At 29.1% G+C, this 20,612-nt stretch overlaps 1 protein-coding gene across 4 annotated transcripts in view; it reads left to right on the top strand.

Annotated features, from left to right (window-relative positions):
• The first annotated feature begins 806 nt into the window (after positions 1-806).
• The window catches only part of LOC129911907 (adenylyl cyclase 78C), a 115,816-nt gene continuing 96,010 nt past the window's right edge, over positions 807-20,612 (top strand). For 3 of the 4 annotated variants that reach the window (XM_055989908.1, XM_055989909.1, XM_055989912.1), the window contains exon 1: positions 807-1,425. The gene's annotated coding sequence lies outside the window, so the exon portion shown is untranslated. The remainder of the gene's footprint in view (positions 1,426-20,612) is intronic. The other variant, XM_055989910.1, reaches the window with a different exon arrangement.

Below are 20,612 nucleotides of genomic sequence, written 5' to 3'. Positions count from 1 at the left end.
GGACTTTTCACAGATTTTAATCTACCCCAATCTGTGTACCAAAAATATTAAAAAAAAATGAAAAAAATAGCTTTATATAATTTACCATACTTTGGCTTTTTAGTTCAGATAAAGGTTGTCTCGGTTTTCCAAGGTTAACACAATTATTATAAATATGTGTAAATATTGCACGAATTCTATCATATAAACAATTATCAAAATAGGTCACCATGGTGTATGTGTAACTTTTTTCTAATGAAATTCTTATGTTATCATCTTTTGACTTACCTACATATCTTGAGAGTTTTTAAAGAATCTTAAATGATTTTTGTTGAAATTTGGTACAAAATAATAATTAAATGCACAGCATCAGAGCACTTATTACAATTTTTTTTTTAAGTCTATGAATTAACTCAACAAAAGCATCAATATTCGCGCGATAGAACGAATACTTTTTAATCCACCTGTACACCTCGTGCTCGTAAAATTGTTATCTTAAATCCGCAACAAATTTCGAGGTTTATATTTATGTGCGCCCAATAAAATACCCAAACATCCGCAATCATTAAAAACACAATCCACTATACTAACCAGTTTACACAGCAGCATCCATATTTAACAAACATACAACCAACCCCTTTAAGTAAGAAAGAAAATGCCGGTATCGGCGGCATCGGCATTGCGCGTAGAACATGTATGAAAGCTTCATTTGTTCGATAGCCACAAGCAAAGCTTTCTTACGATAAAAAAAGGTTCTAATATTTACGTTCTATATTTTACGTTAAACACTAACAGCTGAGGACCGTTAATTTTAGTGTTCCTTTTAACATCGCGGTGACTAGACTTTAAAATACTTTTCGATATCCTCAAAGACTAGTATACCAATACTTTTTTAACGGTTTTATTTTGATTGCAAAGGCTAACAAGGATATTCAAAATTCAGTTAAGAGTTCAGTCAGTAAGCTTGTGGAATTCTGTGGTATCGGACGTGTTTACTTAAGCTTAACAAAGTACACCTTCGGGGATTTATGCTCTCGATAAAAAATTGTTGTTTTTGGTTCTTTTTTTTTTTATTTGTTGAAGTTGTTTTTGCAGATCAAAACTGTTGATTTTTAAAGGGGATATCCTGTGTGAGGATACTCAACCGGAAGTGCAATTTAAATGAATGCCTCCCACTAAAAGAGGTTGGCCTCTGTGTGTTTACGTGTGTAAATGATGAAATATATATTGTGCTAAATTGCCATTAAGGAATACAACAACAAAAAAAAGGAAATGTTAAAAAGTGTTTATGTGTGTTTTTATTAAAACAAAAAAAATTACAAAAAAAAAAAATATCAAATAAAAAAATATAAAGACCCCAAGGGCATAAGGATATTTAGCGAAGACAGGAAATAAATGTTTCATCGATAATGACGATGGCGATATTAATAGCAAGTCATGGCTATTGTGAGTATATATATCTACTTATTATGCGAATTTGTTTTTGTGTTCATGTTTTATTTCTTTTTGTTTTTTTAATCGTATGTCCTTAAGTATCGATTAGGACTTTGTGCTGTTTTTGACACAAATTTAACATAAACATAATATTGACGTTGAGTAGGTTTAAGTTGAAGTCGTTTGAATTATAGTATGACGCCGGCTGGTGGGAAACAATATTATTTTTTTATGAACCAATTGTTTATGGTCTTTGCGATATTTTATGATAAATTTGTGTTGTTTTTGTTTCTATTTTTTTTTAAAGCGGAAGCTTTGAAGTAAATCTAATCTAATATCTAAGGAACCTTACTACCAAAATTTACAGATATGTATTACAATTAAAACTGATTCATCAAAAAATAAATACAAAAAGTTATTCAGTATTGTACCAAGAAAGAGAATAAAAATGCCATTTAATAATTCTCGATTTAAAATTTGTGTTTTTATTAATTCTAACTCTTCGAAAGATTTTGTTTAGAGATCAATAATAACAGTATCTGCCATATATTAATTTAACAAAAAAAAAATTGTTATTAGGCGGACACTGCGGCGTATGTGTAATTTTTGTTTGTTGTTTTATTCTTGAAAAAAAAAAAAAAAATAATAATAAAATCAAATAAAAAAAAAAAAAATTAAAATAATAGCTGGAGTCGAATGGTTTTAGAATTTCATATCTGAAGATTAAAAAATGATACCTACCCCTGGAGTGATTTTTTTTGAAATTTATTAGTTAAGAGTTTTTGATGATTCCCTAGAGAGGGACCAAAACAAACGGAAACTGCGATATAACCAAAAAAGAAAAGTTTTGTTTTGCAAAAAACGGCTCTAACGGTTTTGATTAAAATTCTTGTATCATTAACAGGGTTCGGACTTCAGTTTCAAAATTTCGAAGCAAATTTGAAAAAAAGTGAAGTAGATCCAAAATTTTGGAAGTAGATTTCAACATTAAACTTTCAGAACATTTATTTCCAAAAATTTATTCAAAAAAAATTATTTTTCAACAAAAATATTTTTCTTTACTTTTTTATTATGATCTTTTCCAAAAGATGTAACGGTGCTTAAGGGTAAAACGGTTAATTTAGCATAATCTAACAAATTTTTGATCCGGAATTCTTCAAAATCAGTCAAAATTACTTTGACAAACTTTATTTCTATGTTGAATTCGAAGAATAATTGGCCTCCATTCATCTTTTGAGATATCAGTTGAGCTTTATTTCTCAATGCCTCGACCAGATTTAAAATTAAAGTTAAATCCCTTTCTCTAAATTTATTACTTGAAAAGTATTTTTCAATTAAGAAATAGAAGTAGATCCTGAAAAAGAGAAGTAGGGAAGTAGATTTTATTTTTTGCCCAAAATCGAAGTAAATCTACTTCGATCGAAGTAAAGTCCGAACCCTGATCATTAACGGTATCTGTCTAAAGACCGTTTTTTAGATTTCATAATATTTTCTTCAATGAAATTTTTTAGCAGTTTAAGTTACTTTGACATTAAAATTCTAAAAAAATAGTTTTGGATTTTGAAATAAACAATTTTTTGGTGTTGATTTATATTTTTATATACAAAAAAGCGGCTCTAACAATTTTCAATTTTTTATATTTTGTGATCAAAATTATTTTTAATAGTGCTTAAGTTATTACAAAAACAAACTTTTATAAACAGATCAATTATTCCATAAGAGCTACTTTGATCATTAGAGTCGAGCATTTATTTCTTACCAAATGATTAAAATTTAAAAAATTGTTTTTACTCAATTGTAGAATAATTCAAAAGAACATTAAATACCAGAAAAACAAAAAGCGATTCAAAGGTTTTTTGTTTTTTAATATGGAGGTATGCTTTTTAAGCTTGAATTTTAAAATTAATTTTTCCAAAACAATTTTATTTATTAAAAACGAATGAATAATTATTTAGCTTTAAAAAAAGGTAAAGTTCGTAAGTATTCCAGTTGATTTTATTTTATTTTTTTTTTTTAATTTTAAGTCAATATTTAAGTAAACTACACTCATTAATATTCGTATACAGAATTCAAATTTGTCCATAAAAATCCCTATCAATGTGTGAAGGATCAAGAAAGAAGTAATATCTAAACTGTTTTCATTATTGATTAATACAAAAAATGTTGGAACAACAAAACAACTTTTTTTTTTAAGAACCTATAAAATAACGATACGTTTATGTAAGTACCTGCAACTCTATAATTTTTAGCTCCTGATACACTCGCATCTAAAAACTTAAGGTGAATTTATATTTTCAGTCGATTGACTTCTCAATTGGTATAGAACCGTGTTAAAATACAGCAAAATAAAAAAAAAACTATTTTTTTTGTCCAAAAACTTCTTTTCAAAACTATTCTGTTTGCAATTGCACAAAAGAAAAGATTCTATCTGACAGAAATTGCACGTGAGCACTTAAAGTTCGTCCTGCTATCAAACTCACTTTGCTTCGATTTCAATATAAAAGGTCAATCAATTCTGACACTTTCATTTGCTTTCGTTTTTTTTTTTTTTTGTTATTGTAAGATTCACCTTTGAATTGAGCAAATAACTTTTATCTTTTTTTTCCATCAAGAAGAAGAAGAATAAAAAAGAAACTTTTAAGTTCTACCGTATCCGGTATAATAAATGGCTCTTTTGCCATAAAATTGACATATTTTCCCCCCATAAAGGTCTACTTTGTTTTTCATTTTTTGCAATTTCATTGTTCAAATTTCATCCCCCCAAAAATTTAATTGCTATTTCACTCAAATTTCAATCGGCAGAAAAGTGGCTGGCTCTCTACATTAAATATTCATCTTCCGCAATAAGGAGTATCTCTATACCTATCTTGTTTACAATCAATTTTCCGTATTTCCGTTTTGGAAAAAGGACATAAAAGCCTTTCACTTGAATTCTTAATATAAAACCATTTCGACAGTCTATATCTACGAAACCATGTTCCTCATGAAGATTGTTCTTTTTTTTCTTTCTTGTTTGATAATAATTTCAAAAGCAAATCAAATGAGCCGAAAATTAGATGTGGTGCAAAATTTAACACCCTTGGATTCTGAGAACTTGGGGAAGGAAGATCCACCTCAAAAGAAAGCTCAAAAATGTATTAAGGTTTTGAATTTTCATATCTTGAACGATTACACACACGTGTGCGAATGTGTCTGTGTGTTTGATATGAGGATTCGAGAGTATAAAAAAAAACACTATTTGGTCCTTTTCGTCTCATTCTCAGAATTATTGCCATAAATTAAAAAGGAACCGAACGAATTTTCATGGAAAAAACGATTCAATTTAAAAATTTTGCAAACGTTGTTGGATGGATTCAAAAATTTGTTTTTTCTTTAATTTTGCGGAATAAGGTTTATTGTACATCTTTTGATGGTTGCAGAAAAAAAGGCACAAAATAAAATGCTTCAGGGGTTTTCAGGTAATGAGAAACTTGAGCAAATATTTTTTGGCCAGTCACACGATATTGTTCTGGATTTGATGAGAGAAATTCGATTATTTTTTTTGTTGTTGTCCTTGTCGAATTATATATTATGAAATAAATCTGATTGTGTCAGGTCAGTGAATTAAAAAAGCTTAGTTATGAGGGGTCAAAAACAATAACTTTTTTGATAACTGAATTTCTTCGGGTTTTATAGGTAAAAAAAAGAGCATTTCCAGTTAACTACTCGAATGAATATTGGCAGTTAACTGTGCAAAATTGTCAAGCCTTCTTTGTCAAACTTAACAAAAGACTAAGGACATAAATGTGTCACACATTTATCATTATAACAAACTGAAACTTAAAATTTAGGAAACCGTCCTTGATTTTTAACACAAACAAAATTTAATTCATTGTTCCGAAGAAGATAAAATTAAAAAAAAAAATAATTTCAATAAATTAGACTTAAAAGTGTAATACAATCAAAGTATTCAATTTAAATAAAATGCACGACTGGGTCGCACGAACTTGCTCTTAAAGTTAAAGTTGCTTAAATTTTTAAGACTTTTTATATAGAAATTTGGAAAAAAAAAATAAAATTCGTTTTAAAAAAAAAAATAAAATAAAATCTGAAATTAAATTGCTCTCCAAAACAAGTATGAAGTTTTGATTGATATATTAACATGCATTTTTAGAAAAAAAATTTTCAAAATCGTTAGAGCCGTTTTTTAAAAAACTAATTTTTTATAAATAATTTTTTGGAAAAAAATTTTTAAAATAAAATTGGTATGCCATTTTGTAAAAATCACTAATCAACATCTAAAAACAAAATTTCAAAAAAATTCAATGTCCCGTTTTCGAAAATTTGATTATTCAAAAAAAATTTTCAAAATTTTTTTTTAAATCCAAAAATTATTTTTTTCAAAATTTTATTTTTGGCTTATATTTAAATTATATAATTGCTTCTTCATAAAAAGTTTCGTTGAAGTCAAATAAGCAGTTTCGGAGATAATCGGATTTGAAAAAAAACGGTTATATGGCAGGTACCGTTAATAATGATTTTCAAAAAAAAAAATTTTTTATTGAAAGATAGACCTTAGCTTAAAACTAACATTTAAATTTTTTTAACAAAATCGTTGGAGCCGTTTTAGAGATATTTTAATTTTACTAAAATCGGTATATGACAAGTACCGTTATTTTTGGTCGAAAAAAATTAATTCCGAAAACCCCTCTGGAGAGTCGCCAAATAACGCTACATACCAAGTTTGACATTAATCGGTCCATCTGTTTAGGCTGTAGCTCCTTATACAGACAGATAGACAGACAGACAGACTGACAGACTGACAGACTGACAGACTGACAGACTGACAGACTGACAGACTGACAGACTGACAGACTGACAGACTGACAGACTGACAGACTGACAGACTGACAGACTGACAGACTGACAGACTGACAGACTGACAGACTGACAGACTGACAGACTGACAGACTGACAGACTGACAGACTGACAGACTGACAGACTGACAGACTGACAGACTGACAGACTGACAGACTGACAGACTGACAGACTGACAGACTGACAGACTGACAGACTGACAGACTGACAGACTGACAGACTGACAGACTGACAGACTGACAGACTGACAGACTGACAGACTGACAGACTGACAGACTGACAGACTGACAGATTGACAGACTGACAGACTGACAGACTGACAGACTGACAGACTGACAGACTGACAGACTGACAGACTGACAGACTGACAGACTGACAGACTGACAGACTGACAGACTGACAGACTGACAGACTGACAGACTGACAGACTGACAGGCTGACAGACTGACAGACCGACAGACTGACAGACTGACAGACTGACAGACTGACAGACTGACAGACTGACAGACTGACAGACTGACAGACTGACAGACTGACAGACTGACAGACTGACAGACTGACAGACTGACAGACTGACAGACTGACAGACTGACAGACTGACAGACTGACAGACTGACAGACTGACAGACTGACAGACTGACAGACTGACAGACTGACAGACTGACAGACTGACAGACTGACAGACTGACAGACTGACAGACTGACAGACTGACAGACTGACAGACTGACAGACTGACAGACTGACAGACTGACAGACTGACAGACTGACAGACTGACAGACTGACAGACTGACAGACTGACAGACTGACAGACTGACAGACTGACAGACTGACAGACTGACAGACTGACAGACTGACAGACTGACAGACGGACTTCCGGGACCCACTTTTTTGGCATTGTCTTGATATATAGTACCTATATCGCAAGTAAAAAATGTTTGGTATCGTCTCATATGTAACCCAAATTTCCTTAGAATCTACAACAAAATTTTTAACAGTATAAGAAAAAATTTTTATTTCAAGGCATTCCTCAAAAACTTACTGGCACCAAAATCTTGCCAAAACATTTTTATCACAATTTACTTATAAATTCAAAATGATATTAATTTTCAAAAATAGAAACAAACCAAATTACGAATAAATCCCATCGAATAAAAAGCACGTGCACATTTCTTAGGAAAATTATTATCAAAAAAAAAAACTTCCTATTTTCTTTCGTTTGTTTAATTAAGTATTTTGTTCCAAATTATATCATAAGAAGAGTAAATTGTATTTGGGTTTATCATCATAACGCCGCCAAGGGGTTTAAAGATAAGGCATTTATACGATAATCGTGTACCTAACCAGAATTTGAGTAGTTATAGCTACTGTTATTATGTTTGTATAAATATAAATAAATAAATGCACGTCATGTTTATTTTTATCGCTGTAGAATATTTTTGTGTAATCTTGGCTAACAAAAAATCTCTTTCAGGAGTCTGGGATTGGGTGGGGTAGAGTTATTTCTTATCTTAAGATACCGGATCTGAAAAAGTTGACAAATACTACAAAAGATAATAAAAAAAAAATGTTACTAAGAAGTAAGATACTACTTTTTCTGCTCAATAAACAATAAACAAGCTAATAAATACTTCAATGATTTTAAAGAATAGGACAATAAAATAACATAATTTTAAAGGTAAACTGAAAGGCTTTTATAATTTTTTAAAGCAGAAAACCTACAGAAGCGGAAAATAAGTTTTTCTCTCTTAATATTTTAATGATAAGCTTTTTATGGTGGATTTTATTTATGTTTGGAGGTATGACTCAATTCAAACTTTAAATTCTTAATTCAATAAAAATTTGGATTAACAAGAATTTTAACAAAAATAATTGTCATTAATGTCGAGAAGTTGTTGCACAAGATTAGATTAAAGGTGTTAGTTATTTCCAGTTGCGTACGTTGAGTCGCCGGGGCAAGACTAAATTTTGGGGCCCCTTTGATATTTGGGGGCCCCTTAGATACAAAAAAAAGTACGTATACGCCATACATTTTTTTTGTATGGCTTATTTATTTTTAGATTTATTTTAATGTTTTAATACGTTCGTAATGCACATTGCTATACCTACTTACTTAAAATTTCTATCATAAAAGTAGTAAATACTTGTACTAGGGGCCCCCAAAATTAAATATTTAGAGACCTCTAAAATAATTTTTTTTTAGCTTAGAATTGATAGTTCTTGGGGCCTCTGTTCTGAAGTAATAAGTACATATTTGATTTTCCATCATTGGAGCCCCTGAAAAATTTATTTTGGGGCCCCCAAAATTAAATATTTAGAGGCCCCTAAAATAAAATTTTTTTAGCTTAGAATTGATAGTTCTTGGGGCCTCTATTCTGAAGTAATACATATGTACACATTTGATTTTCCATCATCAAACATAGTTTATTTCTATCGGGGCCCCTGAAAAATTATTTTTGGGGCCTTAAAATTAAGTGCTTAGAGGCCCCTAAAATATAATATAATTTTTTTGGAGCCAAGAATTAATAGATATTGGGGCCTCTGTTCTAAAGTAATATTCGGAATGCCACCAATAACGTAATATTTTTATTTTGGGCCCTGATATATTTATGTTGGGGCCTCTGAATTGATATTTAATTTTCCATTTGATTGTTTTGAACCACTGATCCTCAAATAATATTTGCCATGCCATCAGAAAATTTGATGAACATTTTTGGGCCCCTTAGTAATAGATTTTGGGGCCCCCAAATTAATATTTGATTGCCTCTCAACTAACGGGGTTCCTGAAAAATTATTTTTTGGAACCCTTCATATAATATTTTTGGAGCCCCGAAGTCATATTTTTTGGGGCTCCTAAAGAAATATTTAGTAATCCATCAACAAATGTAATTTAATTTAAAAAACAATTTTTTTTAATTTAATTTTTTTTGGCGCCCTGAAGTAAAGGCGAAGTTGTTTTTTGCTTTTTTGGGGCCCCTTATGTATTATTTGTGGTTGCAAAGATTTTTCAAGTAAATTTTTTTTGGGACCCTAAGATAAAATTATAATTTTTCTTTTAAAAAAGCAAGTAACCTTTTTATTAAATGAATATATATTGTGTGGCTACCATTGCATTATACATTACACTGAATGACATAATTTTTTCCCCTTGTATCCGAAGTTATTCAAATACATTTTAATTTATTTCGAAACTCAATTTATGCTAACAGTTTCCTTCTCTGCATTGTCTCCAGTAGGGGCCCTAGGGTCGGTCGGGAGTGTACGCCCCTGGTTATTTCTTCTTTTAAATGGAAACTCTCGCTAAGAAGTATTTGTCTGGATATTGTGCTGGTGCCTTGCTTTAACATTATGACAATTTTGAAGGCACTATATCAACTTTTTCTGTCCATTTCCTGGCTAACGAACTCCACACAAATGTATATAGTTGTTGAACAAAGTTTACTAAACTTTTACCTTTGGAATCCTACACGGAGAAAAAAAAGGGCACCTTAAAATAAGATGATGCGCACATTCAATTTCACCACCTTAAAATAAGATGATGTCCGCTTAAAATAAGATGATTCCACTTAAATTCAGTTAAATTTAATGTGAACTTCATCTTACTTTAATGTGAATTTTTATCTTAAAAAAAACACAAAAAAATAAAAATTTTTAAATTATATTCACACTTTAGCTTAAGTTAGCGCATAAAAATAAGATGATCTCCCGCTTTAATTAAGTGGAACGAAATTAAGACGTAAGTCATCTTAGCAAAAAACCATGCAGAAAACCACTTTATTAAGGTTGGATCCGCTTAATTTTATGTAGTCTTTTTTCTCCGTGTAGAAATAAATTTTGACTTGTAACAATTCTTTTATTTTTCATTTATATTTTCTGTATTCTAAACAAAAATCCGAGGTATATTTCCTCGTTAATCAAAGAAACAAAATATAGTTCACGGACATTTTTATTGGAAATTGAAAATCACCCAAAAAAAACAAAAATCTATCAATCAATTAATGCGCCATGGCAGTTTTGTGTAAAATTTCCAAATATACCTACCGTCTATTTCACTTTCACACAACAAATCCACACATGCATATCAAAATTAAATTACCGTTCCATAAAATTAGCTAAATATTAATTCGAAAATGATATCCATTGAAACAAACATACATAAATTTGGGGTTCCACATAAACGAACCCGTAATACAGTATCTACCGAAGAGAAAACAATTTTATTTTAGGGAATTATTATTATTATTTTCAGCTAAATAAGCTTGTTTGATGTTAATAAAATTATTGGTTCTCCACATGTATACACCACACCAGCCAAAAATGTCTAAAATTGAGTATATTGGAAATAATGAGCTGCTTTTCCAAATAATTTACCAACAAACAACAAACTAAATCCCTAGCATTTTGTGTGTGGTGGATGTGGATTTTCTTGTCAAAAAGGGATTTAAATTTCATTCATGAATTGATGGCTTGTTTGGGGTAAAGTTTAATGTAGCTTCAATCAATATATGTTGTGTGTTCTTTCTTATATGCCTTTTATTGCTTCATTATAAAATAAATTCAAAAATCCTAAATTAGTTGTTGATAACACACAAGAAGTAATTTATTAAGATTTTGCAGGAAATTACTTCGGAAGAAGAAATTTTCATGAATTTTTGTTTTGAAGAAAGTTTAGATTGGTAATTAAAAACCCATATGTAAGATGTTTTCTTTTTGATGTGGTCTTTAAATTTTAATTTGAAGTCCAAGTTTACATAAAGATTACTTGATTTAGTGGCCGTGCATGTTATATTTCTTGACTTTTCAAGCAAGCCAGAAGAAATCTTGGTCATTTTGTTTGTTTAGCTTTCAAGAACTGATTTTTTGTATCCTTTAACCCTACTTTATAATAATGCTCTGATTTGCTCATTTTCCCTTTGGAAACGTTTTTTTAGTATGGAAAGCAGTAATATCCTCTGTTGTTATATGTTTCTTATGCAATAAAAACAGCTTAGGTCCTAAAATACAACCTTGTGGAACGCCAGATAAGTTCGTTAAACTTTGATTCAATTCAACTTAAAAGTGAAAAAGTTTTAAGTAGGTACTTTATGTTCAATGTTAAACTTATTTGACAATGATGTCCCATGAAAGCTTTTTATTTTTATCGATTTCTTAAAAAACATTACTCGTCTTTTGTCTTCTAAGATAAATCCTCGAATCTGTGTTTTTCCTTGCAAATTGTAATTGAATATCATTATTTACGTCAATAAAAATAAACTTGACACAAGTAACGTCATTTTATCTTCTCAATCTCAAAGATAATATTATGTAAGATTCTCCTTCTTCAAAAAAAAAGACAAAAAGCCTTCAAATTATCATGTGTGAAAAGGACGATAACTACAAAAGTTATACACAGTTCCTTGTGATAGATTATAATCTTTTTGTATCATATAATTAAACCAAATGACCTCATGTTTCAGAATAAACTTAAACAGAAACACGTTTTCCATTTAATTTCGTCGTCGTCGACGTCCAGTTCCTATAATAAATATCATCCCCCTATTATCCCGGATAAGCTGATAAATTAATCGCCTTATTAATAAAGTTCTTGGCTTAAATATACAAAACACAATGTAGACGTTTATATTCGTTACGTGCACAACGACTGTAATCGATTAATTATAACATCAATGTAGACGAAAAGTAATCAACCGTACAAATTATACGACGATGAGGAACTCTATTTTTGGTAGAGAACTTAATATTTATTAATTAATTTAACTTTGACCATTTTCTTTAAGTGGAAATGGATTTAACCGAATAAGATGTTAGAGAGGGCAGACACATCAGAAACATCTGTGCGATGTCAGAGCCAACTTCATTCTACTAACCTGTTGTTGTTGGGAAGAAGAATGAGGTAATACATTTTTCTGTGTTGATGATGGTGGGTGATGTCCTTTTTTGGCAATAAGTACTGGGTACTTTATTTAGTTTGGGCGTTTATTTGGATTGTTTTACTGTTTTTTTTTTTTTATTTAGTCATGATGCTAATGACCGACCTAAATTAATTTTGTTTTTGTCTTTTTTACAAGGAAGAAAATAATGGAAAACGTGGAGGCATTCATACACAATGAGTCATTGCGATGTTATTATTTGACAAGAAGAATTTATTTTGTTGTTGTCTTGTTTTCTATTTATAAATTAAAGAACAACAGATAATGTTTCCTTGAAAACAAGTTTTCTATCTAATGATGATTTATTGATGTAAAATTGTTGACTCAGACACTTAAGAATATCGTCGTTCTAAGAAAAAAAAAAAGCATTTACACTTTAGATTATGTTTGGCATTTGATAAAAAGTTTCTGATTAAGGAAATTTGGAAAAAAAAATACTGAGAAGAATTTTCAAATACATTATTCATAGGAATAAAATACACTTAGGAGCAAAAAAATGGAATCAAATTTTGCGTTCTGTAAAAACGATAATTGGTTGTGAAGTAATCGACATACATGAATGTTAATGGTACCATTGAAAAGCTTGAAACAAAAGCTTTAAGTCAATGCTAAGAACTCAAAAATCCGTTCGTTGGTTCCATCTATCCAACATAAATGAAGTATGTAAGGAAAAAAAAACTGAAATTAAAATACAAATTATCTGGAAAATTTAACATTAAAAAAAAAAATTAAGTGCAATTCATTGACAGACAACGCTAATACTATCGTTGGAAAAAAAAAACTGAAATTAAAACAGAGAGTATCTGGAAAATTTAACATTAAAACAAATATGAAGTGCAATTTATTGGCAGATAGCGGTAACACTATCGTATGCATTTTTATGTTTTTACCAACAATTCAAAGTAAAAAATACAAGCTTTAAAATGAGACCATGAGACTTTGAATAAAAATATTTTATCCATGGCAATTTTTGTTTTTAATATAATATAATTTATTTGATTCCGTTTTTTTGCTCCTAAGTGTAGATCTTTCAAAGCAAAAGGAGGTTTCGCAAAAAAATCAAATACAAAAATTTGAAAAAAATCCAAAAGAAAAGCCAACAAATTCAGAAAAGTGTTTTTTTTTTTTTCAAACTCTTCACTTAAATAGCCTTGGAAATTTTTAAGATAAAAAGGAATTATGGCTATATCTTTAATCGGTACTATTTTTGAAACCAAAAAAGTCAAAACAGACCACGGGGCAGATTCTTTTCTAAGCTTTGCAAATCAAACTTTTTGAGAAAAGGAAGATTTGTAAGACTTATCGCGTTGTTAAATGGCTTCCAAAACTAAATTATTTCAATAATTGTTTCCTCAGCAATACAATGTTTTATAAAAAAATGTCACACATACGCCACAGTGAACCACTTAGCTGACTAACTTAAACACATGTGTGCTTTTCACACGTGGTAGAAGTGAAACCTTTAAAAATTTTGGTTTCAAGATTATGAGACGAGACTACATTCACGAATTTTTTTCAAAAGTAATAATATTTTTTTTTTTTTTATCATACATATATCAATTTTTTATTATTTTATTTATTTTATATGAAAAGCTTAGAAAATAAGTACACCATTAAAAAGTGTACAAATTTTCCTAGAGAATAAAGCCATACTTAAGTTTTTACAATGCGCAAAAAGAATAAAAATAACACGGTGTAACACTCAAAATATACGTGGGCGGAGACCTATCAGGTTTTGTAGAGCTAGTCGCACTGATAACGAAATGGTATTTGAAAATCCCCTAACACCCTCAAAATCTGGAGTTACAGGCAAAAAACGGTTTTTTGGACCTTCACCAATTGAAAAATTCTAGCTTCGACAATTTTTTACCCATTTTCGATTTTTTTACAGTTTCTAATAGAAGATAAATATACCTTTTCAACAATGTATAAAACATGTAACTCGGTTAAACTACTTAGAATTTAAAAGCTGTCAAAGTTCAAAAATTCCATTTTTTTCGTCATTTGCCTAACTTATCATCAATTTAAAGTATATGTTTTCAAAACAACATGCTATTTAAAAAAATATATTCTAAAACTATATCTATTTCCCAATCAATATAGGTATTTTTTACGAAAATCACTTCAAAATTAGCTTAGAAAAAAAAAATTTTCGATTTCAACCCAGATACAGAAATTCGAACTTTTAGGTATAGAACAAATATGTTGTTTCGGCACGTAGTAGGATAACTTGGGCGCCAGGATTTTGTAGAGGAGCTCAATACAAACATTTTTTTTCTTTAGGAGGGGGGTCTATCTCTCCACGTTTAGGTGGGATTGGCATTTTTCTAAAAAAAAATTATCAAAATAAAAAAAGTTATTAAAAAACAACGGCAACACTTACAGTAATTAATTATACCATTTTCGAAAGGCAAAATTGTACATTTGATTCTTATTTTTAAATGAATATAATATAACCAATAGTTTTTGAAATAATCGATTTCAAAGTTAAAAATAGGCGAAAAAAATTTTTAAAACTCATTTTATACTATTTTTGTCCAGAATGTGAATTTTAGTAGAAAAATTACTCACACATAAAACTGCCTCAATTGATTCCTTATCGAACAGTGAAAACTATATGTTTCTATGTGTTCTAGTTTTTGAGAAAATTTTTTTATGACAACTTATAATAAAACTTATACCATCTGAAAGCATATTGTTTCAGCTCAAAATATTTATATCAACCATTATGTCTATACAACATCTACAAAAAGAGCTAGAATTTTTTAAACCCAACCAGTTTTCATCAAAAAAAAAGCAAAAAAATCTATTTTTTTTTTTCCCTTCTAACACCTTTAAATCCATTTTTTTGAATGACAGCCTATAATAAATTTTATATCATCTGAAAGCTTATAATTTCTTTTTATATGACCATATTTCTACGATGCACAGTGTGGCCGATGGTAGGAAAAGTTGGCAAAATTATTTTTGTTCGTTTTTAAGTTTGTTATGGGTAAAAATACTATAATAAAGTACAAAACTAAGACAACTCTTGTGATTCTATGAAAAATTATTAAAAACGCACATAACTAAGAAGGTATCTGTTACCTTTAGCTTTGAAGTTGTTTGAGAAGGAAAATTGTTATTTAATTTTTCAATACTTTGAATTTACTGGTTTTATTATTTAAATAAGGTTTTTCTTAAAAAATATAGTTTTATCGCTCAAAGATTTTTGACCTGACTCATTAATTGGGTTAGCAAAATCTTCTTAATCAAAAAATATACAAAACAACAAAATTCAGCTTTTTTTTGTCCAAAGAACCAAAATATACTTTTCTGAAGGATTTAGGAATACTGAACTCGAATACACATTCAGAAATATTTTTTTAGCTTTCGTTTTTTTTTTTAAATATTAGCGTTATAAAATGCAAAAACAAAACACTTATTTTGAATGTTTTTGAGGTTATGCTAATTGTGGTTTATTATTTCAGCATAGTTTGACGTCGTGATCAAAAAACTGTCTAAATCTTTCCGATCTTATTTTATGCATGAGATATCTCAAGATGAGTTTCCATTTTGTTGATCAAGACTATTTTCTTAAATTTTTAGACAGCATGCCAACAGTACACACTCTCAGTTGTGGCTAAAAGAATAATTCAGACTATGGAAACGAGTTCAGAATCTCTTACACCTTCAGAAAAGTATAATTAGGTCCCTGTGTCAAAAATCTAGTTGACCGGTATTGTCAGCACTGCCGGAATCTGAGCAAAATTTACAAAAAAATGGTTATTTTTAGATAACTTCACATAGTGTTTACTCAAAAAGGGGCAAACATGGGCAACTTTTTTTAATTGACACGAAAGATGACACTCTCATCAATAAAGGGACACCAAAAACAAAGCACCACTTCACATCGTTATGAACTTTTTCTCAAGGAATTTGTATGATGCACACAAAACACGAATGATTTTAAAGACACCGAAATCGAAAAATTATTTCAAACAAACTACACACTCATAATTCAAAAAAGAAATGAGAATCTAAAGCTTTACTTTTGCTTGTTATTCCATAGTTATTTCAAATTTTTATCTTTTGTTTTAACGAAATAGCCTTAAAACTTGAAACACCCATGGGAGCTAAAAAAAGTTAAATAACGAATAATTTCGTCAATGGTGACATTTTAAAGTGTAGTTACTCTCCCCGTTAGGCTAAAATCGTGGAATAAAAACCGGTTTTGTGCAGCCTATTAATCCTTCTATTAAAGTAAATTTGTATTTGGCAATTTCGGTACAAATTAAAAATAGCTATTTTTGCCAGCTTTTGATACCATTGGCCACACTGTGCGATGCCTAAAAAATTTGATTTTTTTTTTTTTCAATTTTCATAATGCTAAACTCTCCATATTATTCCACCGCCCAAAAGTTCAAACGTAACGACATAACTACTATTTAACGGAAACACCAAAACCCACCATTAATTATTGAGTGCTTTTGGTATCGCTTTGTGTAAATCCCAAAACAAATACCAGCAGCTAATAATTTCATTAGGATATTATAGGGGAATTAGTATTAAGTAACAAATGTATCATAAATGGAGATATTTGCTTCTATAATTTATAAATTAGTCGCTGCTTTGATTTATGATGATTTAAGGATAACCATTAGATTGTGAAATATTATGTGACAAAGTTATGGATCCATAAATTAGATTGTAATTATATAAAAAAAATATGTGAAAAATTACTTTGATTTATAATATTGCCACCTTTTCAATTGGATTAAGGGAAAAATTAAGTTAGACAAAGTTTAAATGCAATTCGTGAGGTCTTTAATAATAACTTTCCTCTGACATTTCTTCTTATTAAAATTAGCTTGGGTGTCAGACATACAAAAGGGACATTCCCTAATAAAATAATAAACCAGGATGATTCTTGTTGAATTCCTGGAGAATTCGTTATTATTTCTTTTTTTATTTCCCAAGAGTCTCATGAATAAAACATTGTGACAAAAGATAAACGAAAACTGACCAAACCCTACTCAAATGGTATACATCCTCAAGCCTGACAACACGAGAACTTGTTGATTCTGTAAGGTGAAACATTTTTGTAATTATTGTTAACCTTCTTTTGTAATTGGATTCTTTTTTTCCTTGTCTTTAATAAAAAACTGAAAGAAAAGAGACTGTCAACAGATTCTATATATTTTCTTCAATGGTTGTTGAGGAGCTTTTAGTCTTCAAGTAATAAGCCTTTAATAAAAACAGACGACGAAAATCTCCCATTCAATATATTTTAACAAAAGAATCATAATTTTCCACCTGGATAATTTTCGAATTTTTATCAGAGTTCAACAAAACAAAATTCAATGTCATCTCCAATGGAAATAAAATACTCCTGCAGACGATTTTATATTTATTCATTATTTTGATATTTTCTTTTTTTTCATTTTTTGATAAAATATTTGCTATTCGCACATGACGTAAGCATCTTAACTAAAAATTTCAATATCAGTCATCTGAAAGAATATATCTTCTTCCATCTTGTCAGGACTAATTTTTCTCAAAAAAAATCTTCATTTCTTTTTTTGTATATTTTCGTGAGATTTAAAAAATAATCAGTCAGACAGCACAAATTTTAACATTACAGTGATTTTAAATCAAAGAAAAAACATTTAAAATAACATCTGTTTTTGTGATGGTCTTCTTTGAGTTTTTTTTAAATACAATATTGCATGTTTACATGCTTACATGGTTATTGGTTTATGAAATGACCAACATAAAAGATAAATTCTTCGAAATTGCAACTCTATACTCGTACTCGTGCAAACGATGTGGAATTATTTTTCATTTTTCTTTGGTTTACTTATTTTCAAATTCAATGCGCTCGTTATTGGCAATAAAAAATATAAATGTTGAAAGGAAATCCTTAATATTTGTGTGTTTATTTTGTCCACGCGCACGTATCTAAAACCACACGAACATGCAATATATTTTTTAATTTTAATCTTTTACTGATATTTTCAATAAAGAAATTGAAAAAAACAAGAATGAAAATTCTGTTTACATGGTAAATTTCTAATGAAATCAAAGAATGTGTTTTGTTTTTTTTTTTTCTTTGAATAAAATTGTGGTTTTTGAGTTTTTTTCCGTGGGTATTATTTTTAGAAACTTCAATCAAGTTATTTGACAGAATGTATCACAATACATACATTGTAACATAAGGTTCTACATATAACATTGCATATTTTCACTTGTACTTAGGTACTTAAGATTCGTTAAAAATTCGAGCTCGGGATAAAGAAAAATTAAGGTTATTGTAATTATTAAAAACTTAGTTTTGGGTTTAAAAATATTTTTTCTTTTGAAAAAAACGGGTTGATAAATATTGACTTATTTTATGTATGTATACTCTATTTAACCTATTAAGAATAGTGATTTTATTTTGATAAAATGTTTAAAAATCCTTATAAATAAAAAAAACGTTAAACGATTTTCGAAAAAAAAATCTTGAAAATTCTTCTTTGTTTATGTATACCACGTTTATGTACTTCGTTTTCGTTAAACCTTAAAACAATTTGGATACGATTTTTGTTAATATAAAATCCTTGATTTTGGTGCTCTTTTTTTTCATTCTTCTTATAAAAATAAATAAATTTTATTCATCAATTACTGACTGGATTCGTTGGGAACTTTGATTATGATGGTATTGATAAAAAAAACTATTAAACATTGTTTTTCCACCCAAAACCTTAATTTCAATGGATTAGCAATTATCGTCAAAATTACTGTATTATTTGTGGAATAAGGGACTGTTAAGATTTTCAAAAAACTACTCCCTTATTTTTTTATTTTTTGTTTTGTACTACAACTATTTTTTATAAACACTTATTTGTAGGATCCACAATGAAATTTATTTAAAAAAAAAAACACATCGATTAACAATTATTCTTTAAGTTTTTGTTTATTCGAATGGTTTTAGATATACCTGCAAGAAATACATATAATATTAATTTAATAAAAGGAAATAAATTACTGATTTGTTTTTTTTTTTTCAAATCTCTTATTTACTGCCTTAAGTGCAATCAAGTCAACCACATATTTTTTTTATATTTTATTTCGGTTTTTGAAATTATAAGCTATTTTCGTAGTTTTTGCTTTCACCTATCACAAAATTTTAAATGCAGTTTTATTGGTTTTTAATTCTTTTTAAATATTGCATTAAAAAATTTGTGAATAAATCAAAAATTTCAATTTTTTGAAAATTTTTTTGGAAATTTTTGCCGTTTTTATAATAAAAAAATATTATTAAATACTTTACCCTTTCTTGTTTGCAACTTTTTTGATGTAATTTTTTAGGTGAATAATTTTTAAACAAAATTCAATAAAAATAATGTAAACATATCTTTTCTAGTTCGAGAAAAATAAATTTAAACGTATAAAAACGGCAAAAATTTTCAAAAAATTTTTCAAAAAATTGAAATCTTTGATTTATTCACAAATTTTTTAATGCAATATTTAAAAAGAATTAAAAACCAATAAAACTGCATTTAAAATTTTGTGATAGGTGAAAGCAAAAACTACGAAAATAGCTAATAATTTCAAAAACCGAAATAAAATATAAAAAAAATTTTTAACGGGAAATTTTGAATGTGATCTTTTAAAGTAACTGTTTTCCAACCAGAATTATCAAACATTAAAAAAAATATGATTTAACTCGACAGAAAAAAAATTTTATGTATGAGTCAAAAATTTCCCATACAAATTTGTATGGGGAAAGTATGACCCTAGAGGCACGGGTTAATGACCTCCAAAAAATTTTTTTTTGCTAAATTCCCCTTATTTAGGCCCTAAGCTTTCGATCTAGGGGGTGTCTCCCCCGAAAACATCACTTTGGGAAATAACGGACACCCTACTGTGGTGTATGCGTAACATTTTTGCTTGTAAACAAATCTATTCTCACAAGTCACAAATCACTTATACAATACAATACAAAATATACGTAGTTTACATTTGTTGATCATTTGACTAACGTTTTACATACACATATCGTCCTCTCAGAGGTTTGTTTTAAATGTTTGATTCACAAAGCTTTGAAAGAAAACTTACCCCGAAAATATGTTTAAAAATAAAGTTGTTTATAAATAATAGCCGCGCGTACTTGCTCTTATGTATGGTTTAAGTTGCTTAGAGTATTAAAGTTTTTGAATTTAAAGGAGAATGGGCATTTTGGACGTTGAGCGGCCATTAATAAAATTGGTATCAAATGAAAGGGCTATAACTCAGGAAAAACTTTTACTATGGACGTTTCGCAGTATTGCGTTAAGAATGTAAGAAAATGCAGTATTAGTATCGTTAATGCATTATTCAATGTATGAACGACAAATTGGTTTATATTTTTATTTGGAACATAAAATATGATGCTCTGTCTTTTTCCCT

Source organism: Episyrphus balteatus, chromosome 2 (genome assembly GCF_945859705.1).
Source record: "Episyrphus balteatus chromosome 2, idEpiBalt1.1, whole genome shotgun sequence".
In the NCBI taxonomy this organism is placed as follows: Eukaryota; Metazoa; Arthropoda; class Insecta; order Diptera; family Syrphidae; genus Episyrphus; species Episyrphus balteatus.
The sequence above is the reverse complement of the archived record's forward strand: the minus strand, read 5'-3'. Positions and strand labels throughout refer to the sequence as shown.